Source organism: Perognathus longimembris, chromosome 9, assembly GCF_023159225.1.
Source record: "Perognathus longimembris pacificus isolate PPM17 chromosome 9, ASM2315922v1, whole genome shotgun sequence".
Taxonomy (NCBI): Eukaryota; Metazoa; Chordata; class Mammalia; order Rodentia; family Heteromyidae; genus Perognathus; species Perognathus longimembris.
In genome coordinates this window covers 49,818,398-49,837,697 of record NC_063169.1, presented here as the reverse complement: position 1 = coordinate 49,837,697, position 19,300 = coordinate 49,818,398, and the positions used below count along the sequence as shown (strand labels likewise).

General features: G+C 37.3%; 1 protein-coding gene across 10 annotated transcripts in view; it reads left to right on the top strand.

The window, feature by feature from the left end:
- Positions 1-19,300, top strand: part of Epb41l2 (erythrocyte membrane protein band 4.1 like 2) — a 171,839-nt gene that overhangs the window by 56,196 nt on the left and 96,343 nt on the right. Inside the window, exon 1 of one of the 10 annotated variants that reach the window (XM_048354072.1) lies at positions 14,039-14,089. The exons of the other annotated variants lie outside the window; for them this stretch is intronic. The gene's annotated coding sequence lies outside the window, so the exon portion shown is untranslated. Of the gene's footprint in view, positions 1-14,038; positions 14,090-19,300 lie in introns of those variants that run through there. 10 annotated transcript variants of the gene reach the window in all.

Genomic DNA, 19,300 nt, shown 5'->3' with positions numbered 1-19,300 from the left:
TCTTATGTGTTCTTAAGGGTAGAGCTATTGGGCCTTGTGATGCTCTGCTATGACTTGCCTAAACCTGTACTAATTATTCCCAATAAGGGAGACCATGGAGTCCATGTTTCTTTGGGTCTGGCTCACTTCACTTAGTATAATTTTTTCCAAGTCCTTCCATTTCCTTACAAATGGGACAATGTCATTCTTTCTGATAGAGGCATAAAATTCCATTGTGTATATGTAACACATTTTCCTGATCCATTCGTCTACTGAGGAACATCTGGGCTGGTTCCAGATTCTCGCTATGACAAATTGTGCTGCAATGAACATTGTTGTGCTGGTGGCATTACTGTGATTTTGTTTGTGGTCTTTTGGATAGATACCCAAAAGTGGGGTTGCTGGGTCATAGGGCAGTTCTATATTTAGCCTTCTGAGGAATCTCCATACTGCTTGCCAGAGTGGCTGAACCATTTTACATTCCCACCAGCAATGAAGTAGGGTTCCCTTTTGGCCACATCCCCTCCAACAATTGTTGTTAGTTTTCTTGATATATGACATTCTTACTGGGGTGAGATGGAATCTCAATGTTGTTTTCATTTGCATATCTTTTATGGCCAGTCATGTAGAGCACTTTTTCATTTATTCCTACATTTTCTTTTAAGAGTTTTATAGGTTTTACACTTACATTTAGACCTTTGATCCATTTTGTATTGATTTTTTTTTTGTCTATAATTTGGGAATTTCTAGACACTCTGTTCTACTCCTGCTCTGTAGGTCTGTTCTTATGATGATAGTAACAGAATGTGTTAACTGGAGTTAGAATTCAGAGCTTCATTGTCACTGGGCTTCCTTGCCTCACTGGCTTTCTGCCACTTGAGCTGTACCTCCAGCCTAGCTTTGTGCTGGTTGTTTTGGAGTTGGGAGTCTCACAGACATTTCTGCCTGCGCTAGCTTCCTCCTATGTCTCAGTTTCTTAAGTAGCTAGAATTACAGGCCTGAGCCACCAACACCTGACTCTGTAATATATGATTATTTTGCATTGTATAAATTTTTAAATTCAGAAGTGTGAGTCTTCTATCTTTGTTTTGGTTTAAGATTATTTTGGGTTTGTTAGTGGTGGGGTCGTTTGCAATTCTATATTAATTTTAAGATTACTGTTGCCATTTCTGCATATAAGCAACTATAATTTTGATAGATATTACATTGAATCTAGATTAATAAGGTTGATATTGCCACCATAACACTATTAAATCTTTGAATCATAAATATAAGATGTCTTTCCACTTTCTTAAATCATCTTTAAGTTTTCTCAACATTTTTTCTAGTTTTTGTGCAAAAAGTTTATACTTTGTTATTCTATTTCTATGTTTTTTTTTTAGGCTAAATAGAACTACTCTCAGGTTGTTCATTGTATAGAAATATTACTAATTTTGCATCCATCATCCTTTGAGAACTTTGTTGAACTAGATACCTTTTTAAAACATTTTAGGGTTTTTTAAACATAAGATGCTATCTATTAAAAATTTCTTTCCTATTCTTTTCCTTTCCTCTCTTCTTTCTTTCCCTCCCTCCTTCCCTCCCTCCTTCTCCCTCCCTTCTTCCCTCATTCCCCTTCCCCCTCTTTCTCCCTTTCTCCCTTTCTCTCTCTTTCCTTCCCTCCCTCCCTCCCTCCCTCCCTCCCTCCCTCCCTCCCTCCCTCCCTCCCTCCCTCCCTCCCTCCCTCTCTAACTCCCTCCTACCCTTCCTTTTCCCCTCCTTCCCTTCCCTTTTCCCTCCCTCCCTTCTTCCCTCCCTCCAGGTCCTGGGGCTTGAACTCAGGGCCTTGGCTCTGTCCCTGAGTTTTTTTCCTCAGGGTTAGTGCTATATCACATGAGCCACAGCTCTACTTCCAGCTTTCTGGTGGTTGAGATGAGTGTCACAGATTTTCCTGCCTTGGCTGGCTTTGAACTTCCATCCTCAGTTCTCAGTTTCCTGAGTAGCTAGGCTTACACGTCATGAACCATTGGCATTAAGCCTATTCAACTTTTTGAGATTCTATTCAGACTTTTTCTTTTGACAACTGTAGCCAGAGATAGTCTCTTATTCTTCAAATTTAGTACTTATATAATTATAAGAGTGTGATCTTGTATAATATGAGCATGATCTGGACTGTGAGTTTACTTAAAAAGATAGTGGGTAGAATATTTGAAATCACACCTATTCTGGGAAATCTAGGGGTCTATTTTTTTTGTAGACATATATGTTTTCTTAAAATGTACTTATTACATGCAGTTACTATGACAGATTTTTCATTAGAACTTCTCTGGTGTCCCCAAATACTCAATGATTTGAGAAAAGGCCATTAATATTAAAAGGTCATTAGGTTAAATGTATTGATGCATATATGTGCATGGTTAATAGAAAGGTTTATTTTTCAATTGTGTTTTATAAATCCCTTATATATTTCACAATAATGGTTGTGAGAACATTTACTGTAGAAACAGTTGAATAAAATCCTGCTTTGTCTGTGGTAAAATTTGTACAAATGTATGGCATGGGTACATTTAAAGGCAACATTTTGGAGTCCAGTGAGGTGTAGCTAGCAAGTATGGAGTATAATGTTAAAAGTGTCTTACATAGACATGATATGGATTCCAACTAGCTATCCACCTCATGTGTAGTTGTTAGGATGTTAAGCCAGGGTTCACATTCAGGTTTATCTAACTCCAGGACTGATGATTAATTACCATATAATTTTGCATTGCTTACTTATTGGAGAAAGTTTAGTAATTTCTCTGGGCCTCATTTTTGACAAGAAAATGAATTTGATAATACTTTCTGTGCACAGATGTTTTAAAGCATATAAATGGGAATGTTTTTAAGGCTGAGAGCTTCCTTACAAAACAGACAAGTCTATTGTTATTAGCAAAAATTTTTTTTTTTTTTTTTTGCCAGTCCTGGGCCTTGGACTCAGGGCCTGAGCACTGTCCCTGGCTTCTTCCAGCTCAAGGCTAGCACTCTGCCACTTGAGCCACAGTGCCGCTTCTGGCCGTTTTCTGTATATGTGGTGCTGGGGAATCGAACCTAGGGCCTCGTGTATCCGAGGCAGGCACTCTTGCCACTAGGCTATATCCCCAGCCCCATTAGCAAAATTTTGTTTAATTCAAAACAATAGGAACAACCAAAAGGGAATTTTAAAGTTTATGTGTAATTTAGGTTGTGACATTCACTTACTTGGCTTTAGAATATTGGATTCCTTATTTTTTAGTTTAGTGTTCCCTTTCTCTAGGGTTTTAGGTAGTATTCCAAGTAAATCATCTGTTGCTAATTACTTCATCTCCTACTATGTTGTTGTTAATTAAGTTATAGAATTATATTCCCTGCCACTAACTTCCCTTCTGAAGCAGTAGAATATATGGCACTTGTCATTAATGCAACTAGTATGTATGAAGTTTGTGGAATGAAGGTTTGAAAGGTATGTGTGCACGTGTGCAGGGACTTGAGCTTCAACAGGGCCTTGGGCACTGTCCCTTAGCTGTTTTGTTCAAGGCTGGTGCTCTACCAGTTGAGCCACAAGCTCTTCTTCTGGCATTTTGATGGTAATTGGAGATAGAAGTCTCATGGACTTTTCTGCCTGCACTGGCTGGGATTATAGGCATGAGCTACCAACTCCCTAGTAAAGACAATTTTTTTTTTTTGAGGGGCATTTTTTGAGAAGTGATTATTGGTTTTAATCTTGGCTGCAGACAAAATATTCATATGAGCATTTGTGTTGCTATTGAAATGTAGTTAAAATTGGAGTATCACAGATTAAGCATTAATTTGACTATCTCAGTTGTTTCCTTATGTTAAATTTACTTATAAATAATTTTCAGGTGTCTTTGATTGATTTTTAATGGTTATAAATTTTAAGATACCATAAGTTTAAATAAAGTTCAAATAAATCAGTATTGTGATTATGAATAGTAATCATCTCAATTTTCTTTGATTATGACAACTGACAACATTGAAAAAATATTCTGCTGCTGTAGAGCCAAGTTTCCCAGTTTTGATAGTGGGTTATAACTACCCTTCCTCCCCTCCCTTCTTTCCTCCCTCCTTTTCTTCCTCCCTCCCTCCCTTCCTTCTTTCCTTCCCTTTCCCCTCCTCCTCTCCTGCCTCCTCCCCCATTCCTCTCCTTCTCTCTTCTCCCTCTTGTGCTGGTCTTTGGCACTATCCACTTCCAGCTTTTTGGTGGCTAGTTGGAGATAAAGAGTCTCAAGGAGTTCCCTACTTGGGCTGGAATTGAACTGTGATCCTTAAATCTCAACCTCTTGAGTAATTAGTATTAGGCATTGAGTCACCAGCACCTGGCTTATATGGATTATAATTTTTAAACTATACATTATTTCTGTAATTTTATAATAGTTTGGGTTCATTTGGGGAAAACTTTCATAATGAAGTCCAAATAGAGGCTCTGATTTTTTAAATTACATTTTCTTTTACAAATTAAAATTTATATACCATTTTAGCTTTTAAATACTTTACAGTTTTGTCAGGAGAAAGTGGTTCCACTAGACATTTTGTAGGGGAAAATAACCCTGCTTCTAGCTTTTATAGACTCTCTCACTAAAAGGAAGAACTGTTACTGAATCAGTTACAACTTCAGTGGAAGATGTCTTGCAGCTGTGCCTTTTTGGTTTCATTCCAGAGATAGTATTTGTGTGCACTGTCAGAATATCTTAAAGGCCAGCTCTGGAAAGGATTCAACTCTATAAAAGGAGTTTTGTTTTATAACCTTTCACATATTCTTATGGGATGCTGGTGGTGGTGGTGGTCTTCATTGTCTAGTCTTTTAAACTGGCATTTTATTGAGACATAGGCTTCACAGTTTAAGAATAAGAATTACAGTTGTAGTAATTGTATGTCATAAAAGAAATTCAGTCAAGCCTTTGGCATGAACTGTGATGAAAACTTAACACCCTTTTTTTCAATCTTATAGTTTCTGTGAGTTAAGTTTGTTTTTAACTTCTTTTCTGCATTTATCCTGACATGTGGATTGATTCACATTTGATTATATTCTTCAGGGTAATTTAATAGAAAATGATTTACAAATCGAGTTAATATGTTAGAAGATTGACGATCATCCAGGGAATCTCAAAATTGGAAAAATTTAAAACATCAGTGATTTACATTGAAAGTTGTTCAAATTAACCATTTTGAGCAATATGTCTATTTTTGAGCAATATAAATGGTAGGAGGATTTTGTTGAATATGTTGTGGGAGATATTTTCTCTTAAAATCTGCTATTTCTAAACCTTACTTTTTCTATCCTTTACAGACTTCATGTTATTTAAGGTGGAAACAGGGCTTCAGATCCACCAATCAGTCTAGCTTTTTCTTAAACCCTCCACTCTTCTAGCCTAAGATTTAATTTTCTTTGTGGCTCCATTTATCTTCTCCTCTTCAGGACTACTTACCATGCATTTTCCTTTCTTGCACATTTGTGTCTCTTCTTTTTGTTTCTTACACCAAATGCTTGTACCAAACAAAACCATCCAAACCTCTGTCTATAAAACATTTTCTTCCCCATACCAACTTTTAAGTAGCATTACCTGCCCTTTTTCTATCTTTTCTTTGTTTCTAGACTTTAGTTGTTAAGTATACTTATTATTCTTTACCCTCTTAAATAAGAGCTTCCTCTTGGGGCTGTGTCTAGTGGTAGAGTGCTTGCCTCTAGCATACCTGAAGCCCTGGGTTTGATTCCTCAGCAGCACATATATAGAAAAAGCTGGAAGTGGTTCTGTGGTTCAATAGAGTGTTAGCTAGCCTTGAGCAGAAAGAAGCCAGGAACAGTGCTCAGGTCCTGAGTTCAAGCCCCAGGACTGGGAGTGGGGGGGGGGGGGTGGGAAGAGATTCTTCTTCGAGCAGTCTTTTTTTTTTTTTTTTTGGCCAGTCCTGGGCCTTGGACTCAGGGCCTGAGCACTGTCCCTGGCTTCTTCCCGCTCAAGGCTAGCACTCTGCCACTTGAGCCACAGTGCCGCTTCTGGCCGTTTTCTGTATATGTGGTGCTGGGGAATCGAACCTAGGGCCTCGTGTATCCGAGGCAGGCACTCTTGCCACTAGGCTATATCCCCAGCCCCATCTTCGAGCAGTCTTTATGACACTTTTTAAAACTTAACAGTACTGGAAGCAGTCTGCCTACATCTTTATTGGCCCTACTTTCTAACTTGAGGCTTCTCCCTTGCCAATTTTTTTTTTTTTTTGCTTTTTTTTTTTTTTTTTTTAAATGTTGGTTCTGAGGCTTGAACTCAGGGCCTCATGCTCTCTGTTGGCTTCTTTTTTGTTCAGGGCTGGTGTTCTACCACTTGAACCATACCTTTGTTTCTGGCTTTCTTTTATTTGTCTGGAGGTAATGGTGTCAGATTTGTGTGCCCAGGCTGGCTTCAGGTTTTGATCCTTAGATCTCAGTCTCCTGAGAAGCTAGAATTATAGGCATGAGTCGCCAGCACCCAGCTTGGTTTACTATTTTTATTATTTCATGCAGATTTCTTTTTTATAGGTTCCTTGCCCTGTCTGCCTGGAATTTATTGTAAGCATTTTTTCTTGGGAATTCCATCCTTCTGTCATTTTGACACACCATCCCCAGTCTTGCCCGACCTCCAACCCCCCCCCCGCCCCCCGCCCCCCCCAACCTGGATATCACATAGGTATTTCAGTCAATGTTCATCGAAGTAGAAGTTTTCTGTTTCCTTCTTATTTGTGTAATGGGGTCCTCCCCAAGGGAGGGGGCCACAATGTAATGGGGTCCAAGGGGGGTGGAATCCCCCATCCCTCCAAGAAAGAGTTTTCATCACTCAGAGATAGTCTCAAGTAAAAAGATGGGTTTATTGGGGAAGTAAAAAGTATACCGACTGGCCAGGGTCACGGCCCAGACTTGGGAGCTGGGACCACGTGCCTCAGGCCATGCTCGGGGTCAGGTTATAAAGGCAAATACCACATGGTCAAGTTTGCAGCAGGTGGCCAATGAGGTTACAACACTTACAGAGCATGCCAGGTCACATGCAGGTGGCCAGTGGAGTTAGTCTGTTTCATAGTATCTGTTTGAACCAGCCTATCATTCTAGTTAGAATTGGCACATGGATTTGGCAGGGCTCACATGATGCACATGATGCAGGCGGATATTCCTAATCATGGGAGGGCACAGGCTTAACCTGTGCTTAACCAGGCTTAACCACTACTCAGGTGGTCAAGCAGTTTACACAGTCTTATCACAGAGAAGGGGAACTACCCTGGATGGGGGGTGTAGGTGGGGGAGATCTTAGCAAAGGTGGAGTCAGCTTCTGTTCTCTTTAACTACTCTGAGATGGAGTCAATCTGACTACCCTCAACAGCCAATGATGGCGCTGGCCAGATCTGACCTCCATATTACAAGTTGTACTCTTCTGGAAATCCTGCTCTTGGTTAATGGCACTTCATTATGACCTTCAACTTCTAAGAATGTGGGAACTTTGCTCTCCATTACTCCCACACAGTTCAATTCACTATTAAGTTCTGTTCATTTTCCCCACTAAATATTTACCCATTCTTTTTATTTACATTTTTGTTGCCTTTATTCTCCTAATTATTGGAACATCATCCTATCCAATTTTCTTTATATTTTTTTCTCCCTTCACATGGCTGCCAAAGTAATCCTCCAGAAATAAAGTTAATATTGTTTTCTGTTGCCTACAGGATGGCAAAAATACATCTGAGTTTAGCCTACTGAACATGCATTGTTTGGATGTTGCTTCCCTTTTCCCTTCTCTTTAGTTCCCATCCTGTGTTCCAGGAAGATGGAGTACTTATCTTTCTCTACAGTGCATTTATCTTTAATGGTTCTATTTACTAACTGTTCCCAAAGTGAAGAGTGTACTTCTGCTCACTTTTATAATCTGCCCAGTGAGCTCTTATCCTTCAAGTTCAGCTTAAATGTCACCTGTGGAACTATTCTTCCCTCAGCTAGTCAGTTAATCTTAAATTACTTTTGCATGTATGATATCTCTTACTCTCTTTGCAGTTGTAATTTATTCAAATGCTCTTCTTATACTGCTTAGCCCACATTTTATAGAGGTTATCCTCAGCAGCCATCAGCAAGCAAAGAGGAATTACTCTGTGGATGAATAGATACTAGCAAAACCTGAAAGCATAGACTAAAATCAAGATCTCATAGGCAAAGAGTGAGTATGCTGGCCTTGGGGGTTGTATTTGTTGTTTTGTGTGGGTGGGACTGAGGATTGAGAACATTTTAGCACTATTGCGTAGGGGTTTTCTCAGAATTAAGGTTTGAAGAGTAAAGTTTTAGAAGTAAAGTACTACAAAAAGTGAGCAGAACTATTATAGTTTTAAATTTTGGAGGACTAGTAAAGCTGTAAAAGATTAGAATAACACACTGGGTTCTCAAACTACCTAGATTACATGTGCAGAGGGAAGGGTAATGGCAATACAGCTGAAAGTAAGGGGCCCAGGTGGCCCTGTACTTCCCTCCCCTATGGTGCCCTGGATTTGAATCTGGGTTCTGCTTATTAGAGACACCTTCACATGTCTCCAGTTGCCCTGGTAGGAGAAATGTTCACTTTTATACAGAATAGTTTTTGCAGTGAATCTTGTGTTGATGTTTACATGTTTCTGTTGGAACAGTGATAGCTGTTGTGAAATGTAAGAGAGAAAGAGTGAAGGAAAATTATAAGAGGTGTGGGTAAGGTACCAAAGTAATTTCCTTTCCCCATGTTGAGGAAAAAGATGGATAACCCAATCAATATAAGAATGTATCCAGTGCCTAACGTATGAAACTATAACCACTCTGTACATCAGTTTGACAATAAAAATTAAAAAATACATTTTTAAAAATAAAAAAGGAGATTATTATATGTTAGTGTTTGATTTTAAAAGTTAAATACAGTGATGCATTCAAGTATTTCAAGGAAAAAACCTTAGAATTTTCACTATTGAAATTCTATGCTTAATTCTGACTTGCATTCATTTAGTGTTTGCAATTTACCAGCAGCTGTTATAATGATTCTCCTGTCTTTGATTCATGCTACCATCCTATTATTGACAAATTGCTGCTGATCTTTACTTTACAAAAATAGTTAGCTAACTGACTTCTTGAGGATATTGTCTAAGCTGTTTGATTATAAATTTATTATTTCTTCAGATTAGAAAGAGTGGATACTTTTTTTTGACAATGATCCTTTTGTTGTTGGAAAGGAGGAAGGTATAGGAGTTTTCTTAGGATGAGGTTTACAGGTTGGAACAGAATTTTTTTGGGAGTGATATTGGTCTGCAGGATTTCCAATCTCAGAGCTGTTTGTTTCTTGTCTGTTGGGAAGAAATCCCAGCCTCATTTTTTTCTTCTCACTTTCACAATTGTTTTTCCTCTCTTTTCTCATCTGGGAAGGGCAGTCTGGTATACAGGGAGAATTGAGAATACTAATCAGAATCTGATCTATCTAGTCTCATCACTGATTCACTATGTAAATACCTGTGGGCCTCACATTTCCCATCTGTCAAAGGCAAAAGTTATAGGTACATGAATACTGAGGTTCCATTTGGCTCTAACTTTTGATTGTATGAAAAAAATCTCGTTATTATCTCCCATGTATCTGTTAGCCAGGTTTTACTGTGTTCATAGTAGACTTTGTGGTAGTTAGTTAATTTTTATTTCTTTAAATCTTAATACTGTGTGGGTACCATTACTACCTACCAAAAACAAACGTGCTCACTTAAGAGTGTAAGAAACATTGAGCTTAAACGTTGGAAGCTTGTAATGCTTTCCTTGGCCTCCCAGGGGAGTTGACCACTTCTGCATTGTCGGTCCAGTGAGTCTCACAGTCCTTACCACTTGTTGGGAGACGATTTGTTTATGTATTGTCTTCCTTGCTGCACGTGAATTCCCTCTGGGTCACAGAGGGAAGGACTTTAACTAGGCCCTGCACACCTAGACTAGTATCTAAGGCAAAGGAGGAACTCTGCAAATGTTCCTTAAACGTTTTAACTAGAATTTCTGGGGTACTATTCTCTGAACTATCTTCTTGGAACTAGCTTCAAGCAGACCAAACCAAAACCACAATGGAGCCGTGCTAGTAATGGACTCAAATTCAGAAGAGGGCCAATTTTCAAATCCAAAACAAACAAAAAAAGCCACAAAACCCCACAGTAGCTAATCAGTTTACCTAAACTGGAATACCAAGGAATTTCCCTTTATTTTAATTCTACAAGAAAGGTAACTTTAAAAGGATCAGTGTAATTTCTTTTTGTTGTTATTGTTCTATTTCTACTTTCCTTAGCTCTTGTTTCTTTAAAACCAACCTCCTCTGATCAGCTTATTGGAACATTCATTTTGTAAAATGAGGAAATGCCTAATTCAATACTTACCCAAAAACCAGGGCTGGGAATGTGGCTGAGTGGTAGAGTGCTTGTCTAGCATGCATGAAGCTTTGGGTTGGATTCCTCAGCACCACATATACAGAAAAAGCGGGAAGTGACGCTGTGGCTTAAGTGATAGAGTGCTAGCTTTGAGCAAAAAGAAGCCAGGGATAGTGCTCAGGCCCTGAGTTCAAACCTCAGGACTGGCAAAAACCAAACCAAACCAAAACAAACCCCAAAACCAAAAAAGAGAGCTATTTAGGAGCATGAAACTGAGTTTGTTATGAGTTTGTCTTTTGACAACCATACAATAGAATTAAAATAAGACCCTCTTAATTTTCTATGGGATTACTGTATTAGTGTGGTTTTATAATTTTAAAAGTAATGGCTTTTGACTTTTATGATTAATTTCTTATTTAAAGAATGTCCTACTGGCCTTTGAGATCTTTTAAAAACAGTAACTTTGATTATAGTATAGTTTTAGCCCTTTAGTCTTTTTTTCTTTTTTTTAATTTGCTTATAATTTCTCTTGATATCACTTATAAAAATTACAGGGTCATGCATTATATTTCTTTCCCAGACTCCCATAAACCTACAGTATTTTCTAATACTACATTTACAAAATATTCTTGTGTTTAATGTAATTGAACATGTCTGGGATGGAAGAAATTTTGGGGATGACTAGTTGATAAATTACTTGATAAATTATGCTGAATTTACAGCCTAGGAGAAGTTAAACTGTGCTGATATGTGGTCAGTAGGGAACTTGTACACTGGAGCCAAGGCATTAGTGGAAAAAAGCCTCCCCTGACCCTCAGCTTTCTGCTGTCATCAGGTCTATCAATAGCAATGATCCTATGAAATGTAAAATTTTATAAGCCACCTGAAGTTCATCTGTTTGAAGACTCAAAACATTGTTCAGAAAGTATAGTCTTACATGATGTAAGTGGGAATATTGGATTTTCTTTAAAATCAGTAGGATGATGATGGTGATGATGATTATGATGATGGTGATATGACAGCAATAATTATGATTACTGAGAACATTTTACGTAGTCTTAGAGCTATGCCAGGGAATTGTGCTGCCTGCTTTCTTTCTTGGCAAGACAAATGATAACTTCTTAGGCCGAAGTTGGCAAATAGGCATGGGAAAACTGAAGGGAACCCTGTCTTATTCATGGTCTCTTCTGCAACACTTATAACTTTATTTTTTGGTCAGTTTGTATGCCATATGATTTTGAGCTATTCGTTTTTGCATGAAATAACTAGGTCTTCTACATCTTATTAAATTTCACTTTGATTTATATGAGGTGGGATAATTTAAAAATGTCAAGAAGTCTTTGGGTTTGATATAAAGCTTTATATTGTGCCCTAGGTATAGCTCAAGTGGTGGAACTGCTCAAGGGGTGGACCACTTGCCTACCACATGGGAGGCCATGAGTTCAATCCCCAGTATCACCAAAATTAAAATTGATGTATACAAATTGATGTACACAAATAAAGGAAAATATTCTCCACCCTGATTTTTTTAAATGACATTTTGAGGATAAACTTTCAAATTTCCACTTAAAAGATGGTATCGAAACAGGTATTTTATTCCCAAGATGGATATAAGAAATACAAATGTCAGTTGGTGTGTGTGTGTGTGTGCGTGCGTGCGTGCGTGTGCATGCTAGTCTTGGGACTTGAACTCGGGGCATGGACACTATCTCTGGGGTTTTTTTTTTTTTTTTTGCTCAAGGCTAGTGCTCTACCACTTGAGTTACAGTTCCCCTTCTGGCTTTTTGGGTAGTTAATTGGAAATAAAAGTTTCTTACATGAGCAGTGTTTGAACTGTGATCCTCAGATCTGAGTAGCTAGTATTACAGGGGCGACCCACTGGCACCCAACAATAAGTTCTCAAATAAGACATTCGTATTTCTACCTATGTGTTTTGTGTATTTGAATGTGTCTAAAATATTCCTAGAAATAAATAATTTAAATGGCAGTGGCCTTAGTTACATCTTTTCTGCTAGTAACTCAGTGAATAAACTTTTTATAAGTTACTTCATCTCTCTAGATTCAGTTTACTTATTTGGAAAACAATGAGGTTAAAATAGAGGTAAATGAGACTTTAAAAAAGAAAAAAAAATACTTCATTGCCTTGAAGCCCAATTGGTGTACTTTTTTATTCAACTACTTACTAGATGTGTGAATTTAAGAACTCATTTCATTTCTCCAAGTTTGGTTTCCACGTCACAGTGCCTTAAAACTCAGTGTGTATCTAGTCAACCTTTGTCTCATGTCATGAGAGCTTTAGCTCCAACATTAAGGCCAACTCTCACAACTGCATTTAAACTTAGTTGCTTCTGAAGCTTGTATCTTTGCATACTGTAACATTCATTTTAAGTTATGTTCATCATATCAGTTTCAGGGGAGGCAGGTTCAGTCTTTAGAAGTAGAAGAATAAAGGAAGAGGTTAGGAGGCATGAGGTAATAAGCAATGTCTGATGTGGAACTTGGAGATACACTAATGTCCAATTCACTGGAGCCAGTACTATAGGTTAGTGGCTCTCAGACTTCTGGATTCCAGAGCCATGTACTTCTGAAACATAGTTCAGAGCCAATACTTAAATACAAAGTGACATCTTGCCTACTTAAATAGCTCAAGTATTTTCATTGTGATTGGAGAAGACCCTTTTTCCCTTTTTAAGACTTTTCTGGGTGAACACGAACAGGTGATAACTCATTGAAGTAGGAACTGCCAGATAAGAGAACAGTATGTCAGAAAGGAAAAGTAGTAAAATTGTATACATTTCAATCTTTCTCAGTCTTGACTTGTTAACATTAAGTACATATACTGACAAAGAACTTCACATGTGAATTGTGGAAATTAATTGAAGGGTTGCTACTGTAGAATGAAAGAAGATTAGGATTTTCTCAGATTGTTTTGACCCAGATTTTAGAATTGGCACTTTTTTATATCTATTTGTATTCACTTGATCCATGCAGGACTATTTTATTTTCAGGCACTTCTCAGCTTAGAATTAACAATTTAGAATGATCCGATATATACCTATATCATGATATTATGTTAAAACAAGCATCTGTTTTTTGTTTTCCAGTTCTGGGGCTTGAATTCATGGCCTGGGCTCTGTCCCTGAGCTTCTTTTGCTCAAGGCTAGCACTCTACCAATTGGCATCTATTTTTATGTATGATGTCATTCTCATACAAATGAATCAAAGTAGGCATTTCATTAGTATAGATTGAAAACCGGCTGGATGTGTCTGCATATTTTTTCTAGATCTGAAAAATGTATTATCAACTGTTTGTTGTAGTTTATCATGAAAATGATTTGACTATATATTGGGTGCATATTCTTTTGACATATACTGTAATCCACTCATAGAAGGGATTAAAATGGTAAAAATAAATACAAAGTTTTGTAATGGAGAAGCAAAACAAAAGCCATTACTGTAAAATTTTTCAGTAATAAAAATTCTAAAATAAAATTAGAGTTTAGTCATAAAACTAGTCTTTATGTACAAGGACTCTTAATTTGGATATTATAACAGACTGTAGGAGACTTTTCTAGCTGTGGAATGAAGTGACTTGGAACCAAGCTGGGCCTTTCTCCAGCAGGGTCTGGCCTGGGTGGGGCCAGTTTTGCTCATTAAGCTTTGGACTGGGTTTCCCTGAGCGGTCTGTAGCTTCCAATGACAGGAAGCAGCAGAGAGAAGGCTCCATGTGCTTAAAAGCGGTGTATGTATACCCTTGGGGAGATTTTCGAACATTTCTGTCCTAGCAGTTGGGATTTGTGGAATATGCTTATTTCTGTTCCTGAAGAAAATTTGTTTCAAATATGTAGGAGATGGAAAAGGTGGAAAATACTAATGTACAGACTATATGGAGTTGGGGTGTGTATTCTGGCTAGCAAAGGAAAGAATGTGTTTTGTTATATTTGAATCAAGCCACGGGAGAGACTTACATATTTTTAAATGCTTGGAATTTAGTTTTAGACCAGGTATTTGCACTTTTGTAGGCAGAGGCTGAATTTTGGTAGAGTATCTTTTATGTAATAGTCTTTTTAGGTTTGATCTGTCAGAATAATGAAGCTAGTTGGTTTATTTTTATATACTTGTCCTATTGTTCACGATGGATTTCTTCTTCATTGTTATGATGGATTTCTTCTTCATTGTTATGGAGTGATAAACTATATAAAATGTATTTCCTAAAGTACTGTGAGTGCTGTGTAAAATTAATTGTATAATTATTTTTTAAACATAGGGATTACATATTTTACTAATTATTTTCACTTTAACTTCTTTGTTATAGGAAGAAAGATTTGATATAGTTACCAAATGTTTAAATTTGTAATTCATTTATCAAGACATGTACATTGGTTAGATGTTAGTATACTCTACATGAATATTGTTCAGATAAGAATAAGTATCAGTATCTTTTATTGCTGAATATTTAATCTTGTCATACTGAAGAAAATGTAAAAACTCATAGTTTAACTGAAGTTTGACATTTAGACTTTCAAAATACCTTTCTTATGCCTTTTCTTTAAATAATCTTCCCTTCATAATCTTCTTTTAGAAAAAAACTCATTTCAATGCTACTTTTTAACAAAATGAAAAGTAGTACCACTTCAAGTCGCAAATGATCTCTTTAATTCCTTCTTTACTGTTGACACTGTAGGGAATAGTTAAAGAACTTAATGGTATTTTGGGAGGAGTGGCTTATTTGTTGTCCCAATGAACAAGAATTGTCTCCAAATTATTGGCAACCTGTGTGTAGGACTGAATAAATGATAATGGTTGAGTTCATTCCTAATGATTCAGTCATCCCTTTTCTTTATAATATTCCTGTACTGATTATATTATATATTGATGACCTGTAATTTAGCATGACTACAAAGAAAGTAAAGTTAGGAAAGTAAATTAAAATTTAACATTAGTTTTGCCTGAATTGTAAACTGAAGGTTGAAGGCCTGGCATATTTTCCAGAAGAATTCTCTGCCAAATCACTTCTGCAGATGTTGAACTTCCAGAATTTTACATCCAAAGATACATTTAACTGAAATAAAAACATGTAGCTACCACCACCTAACAGTAGTTGAAATTTTTATTGAGGAAAGTGTTTTGAACTAAATTAGTGTACTCACAGTAGAAATACTTTTTTTTTATTCTTTAAAAAAAAGGAAGGTTGTATAGCATTCTAAATGGCATGTCTGTTTTTCCATTATACTTAACTTTTCCTGCTGGGATAAAACTAGCTTTGATCACTCCAGGTTTGGAAGGTACATAATTCTAACACTCTGGCAGTGACTGACCAATGGATTAGTCTTAACATTGGATCTAACGGAAAAAAACCATTCAACTTTAATACATAATACTATGAATTTACATTATTTTTTGGCCATGCTGTCTATAAATATTTAAGATGGCAAAAGAGCTAGGCACCAGAGTTGTAATACTGATTTTTGTTTTTTCTTACAAGGTTTAGGTATTTATGTCTGTCTGCCATAGCCCTCCGAAGCTTACAGAGAAGAGGATTTGAAAGTATGAGCTCAGGATAGGCTCCAGCTTGGTGGACTTGTCACAATGTGGGGAGTTGATTGACTTTGACAAGCTTTTGTCTTGTGACCTATTAAAATGCAGCGTCTGCAGCCTGTGTGTTTATCCTGTGCAGTTAACCTTGGTGGATTTGTCATTAGCTTACTTGAATAGAGCCTCCTAAACCTCTGTTACTATTTTGTAACTTACAGATTTAGAGTTTATTTAGAAATGGTAGTAGACTGGTTGGAGCTTTGATACAGTAGGTATTACTGTAATAAAGAGGTTGTGTGGTGATCTTTTGCATAGAATAGCTGGGATGATGTCATAAGCAGTATCTATTATAGTGGAATTGGCCCCTCTCTGAGCCTTGTGATCACAGGAAGAAAATGCTCATGAGTGTGATTTCCTATAGAGCATTATGCAACTGTGATTCAAGTAAATGCTTTCCAAATAACTGGATACATCCCCAAAGCTATTGAGAAGCCACTAGATATACTTGATTGCACTGGAACATGTAGTTACTCATCATACAAACATTTCATCCTTGTTTAGGAAGCAAAGTAGCAGATGTGGAGCTGGAAAGAGGAGTGGACAGGAAACATGACGACATCCTTGTGCTTGTCAGCCCAGGGTTTTTTTTTTTTTTTTCCTTTCTGCTTATTGCTATAAGTGAAGAGGAAGCTGCTGAAAGAGATTGGGAGTGTTGTTTATGTGTGACTGTGACTACCTTATACACTTAGTAAGAATCTTACTGTCTCATTTTGTCCTTCCTTTTAAAATATGTCCTCAACCTTAAGAAATTTCCAAGATCCCATTCGTCAAGCAGAGAATAGGAAAAACCTGTTTTGGTTTGGCCTGCATATGTTCAACATTACTCTTTTTGTTCAGCTTTATACTGAGGTCAGAAGGATAAAATAAAATGTTTCAGGATTCTCTCTCTCCTTTCAAATGAGCAACAGGTAAAACTTTTAAAATGCTATTTTAAAAGTTTAGGCATTGCACTTATATAGCAAAGCAATCTTCATGGGACTAAGTTGGTTTGTAAAGTATGTCAAATTGGAATCCGTCAGAAACAAAAATTCCTTTGAGGATACATATGAATTCATATGCCAGGAAAACAGTTCTGTTTTAGGCTATCCTAATGTTTCTGCTGAGCTGGAATAGACTGCAAAGTTGCTGTGCTCAAACCGTTCACTCGTGTGGCTAGAGCTGTGTGATATGGCATGGTTGCAAAGTTGTGACTTTGTTAATCACTTGAGATACTTGATTGTCTTCTCGCCAAAAGTTGACCGACCATGATGATTTTCACTAATGCATGTTGTTCTAATAAAGTACTTAAGTACTTTAGCCTGTAAAAATCTTTGTTTCCGGGCTGGGAATGTGGCCTAGCAGTAGAGTGCTTGCCAAGCATGCACGAAGCCCTGGGTTCGATTCCTCAACACCACATAAACAGAAAAGGCCAGAAGTGGTGCTGTGGCTCAAGAGGTAAAGTGCTAGCCTTGAGCAAAAAGAAGCCAGGGACAGTGCTCAGGCCCTGAGTCCAAGCCCCAGGACTGGCCAAAAAAAACCACCACCACCACCACCAACAACAAAAAAACAACTTTGTTTCCCATACCTGCACCTCTGTACCTCATCTACCATTACCATATAAAATTCTCTGTAGTCAGTTACTTTTTTACAATCTTGCCCAGTTTTTTTACACACAGACGGGAAGATATATGTGAACATGCTTACATATGTATGTTTCTTACATACTTTCAACTAAAAGATAGCATATCATATATACTGTATGATTCAAATCATTCATATATATATTTTCTGAATCTTACCATTTGTATTGACAATACTGTACCATGAGTTATTTCCATAATCAGAGTTTAAACCTTTCTAATTTTTTCTTTCAAAGCTGTTCAATTGTATGAATGTAGTATAAACCTTCCTGTTGATAGACACTGAAACTTTGCTGTAACATAGTATACATAAAACATATACATAAAACAATTATGTACATAATGTACACATGTATAGATATATACCTGTGGGATTCATTATCATAATGAATGAAAAGTCAAATCTGGCAAATTGACTAGCAGTTTACTCTTCCAGAAGCAAAGTATTCAGGAGTGAGCCTGCTCTTAGACTCTCATAGACTTCTCAGTGACGTGATTATTCTTGGATTTCTTTTACTACAGATTCATTGAGCATTCTTTTATGTTTCTTTCTCCCTTCTATATCTTTGTCAAGTCTGTGTTCACGCTTTAGTTATGTGAACAAATACAATAAACTTGTTTTGAATTTTTGATGGTTAGTCAGTTTACTTTTTATTTTTTTGTGACTTGAGCTTTTTTTTTTTTTCTTCTCTCTTTATGGTCAAAGTGTGGTACATAAAGGTTACAGATTCATACGAAAGGCAGTGAGCATTTATTTATTTATTTATTTATGCATGCCAGTCCTGGGCTTTGGACTCAGGACTTGAACACTGTCCCTGACTTCCTTTTGGTCAAGGCTAGCACTCTGCCACTTGAGCCACAGCGCCACTTCTGGCCATTTTCTATATATGTGGTGCTGGGGAATCAAACCCAGGGCTTCATGTATACGAGGCAAGCACTCTTTGCCACTAGGCCATATTCCCACCTCTGAGTACATTTCTTGTTCTATTTGTTACCTCCTCCCTCATTTTTCCTCTACCTCCTCCCCCTTCTCCTTTCCCCCCAAGAGTTGTGCAGTTGGTTTGTACCAAATGGTTTTGTAAGTGTTGCTTTTTGAATGGTTTGTCTTTTTGTTCTTTCTTTCAATTTTGGTTTATAACCAGGAATTTTTTGATTGCTTTTTATTCAGTTTATTTGTATTCATCTAGATAACAATTAGGTTTTTACCAAATGTAATTCCCTCCCTCCCTCCCTCCCTCCCTCCCTCCCTCCCTCCCTCCCTCCCTCCCTCCCTCCCTCCCTCCCTCTTCCTCTCTCCCTTCTGGCAATACTAGAAGCTCGGGACCTTCACACTTGTTAAGCAGGTGCTTTTACCCTGTACCATGCCTCCAGTCCTAAATACTAAATGTGTTCAATAAATTAGTACTGTATAGTTTCCGAAAGAGTTGACAATGACAGTTTTAAGAAAACAGTGACTTCTTTTAAAACTCTAATGGTAATTTCTGAATCTAAATGACTAGAATTAACACGTTATTTGACTACATATTAATGCCAGTCTTGCTAGCTGTATCCTCCTGAGAGTAAGATTCTGTCATCTATCCTACTGATATCTGTTGCATAATCTATAAAAGTGCTCAAGCATTTGTTTTGAAAGAAGAAATGAGGTACTGACCCAATCCATATCCTGATGGTCAGGGAAATTTTTAGGGGAAGAGTGAATTAGAACATGTTACTTATGATTATAAAGCCCCCAGTGGAGT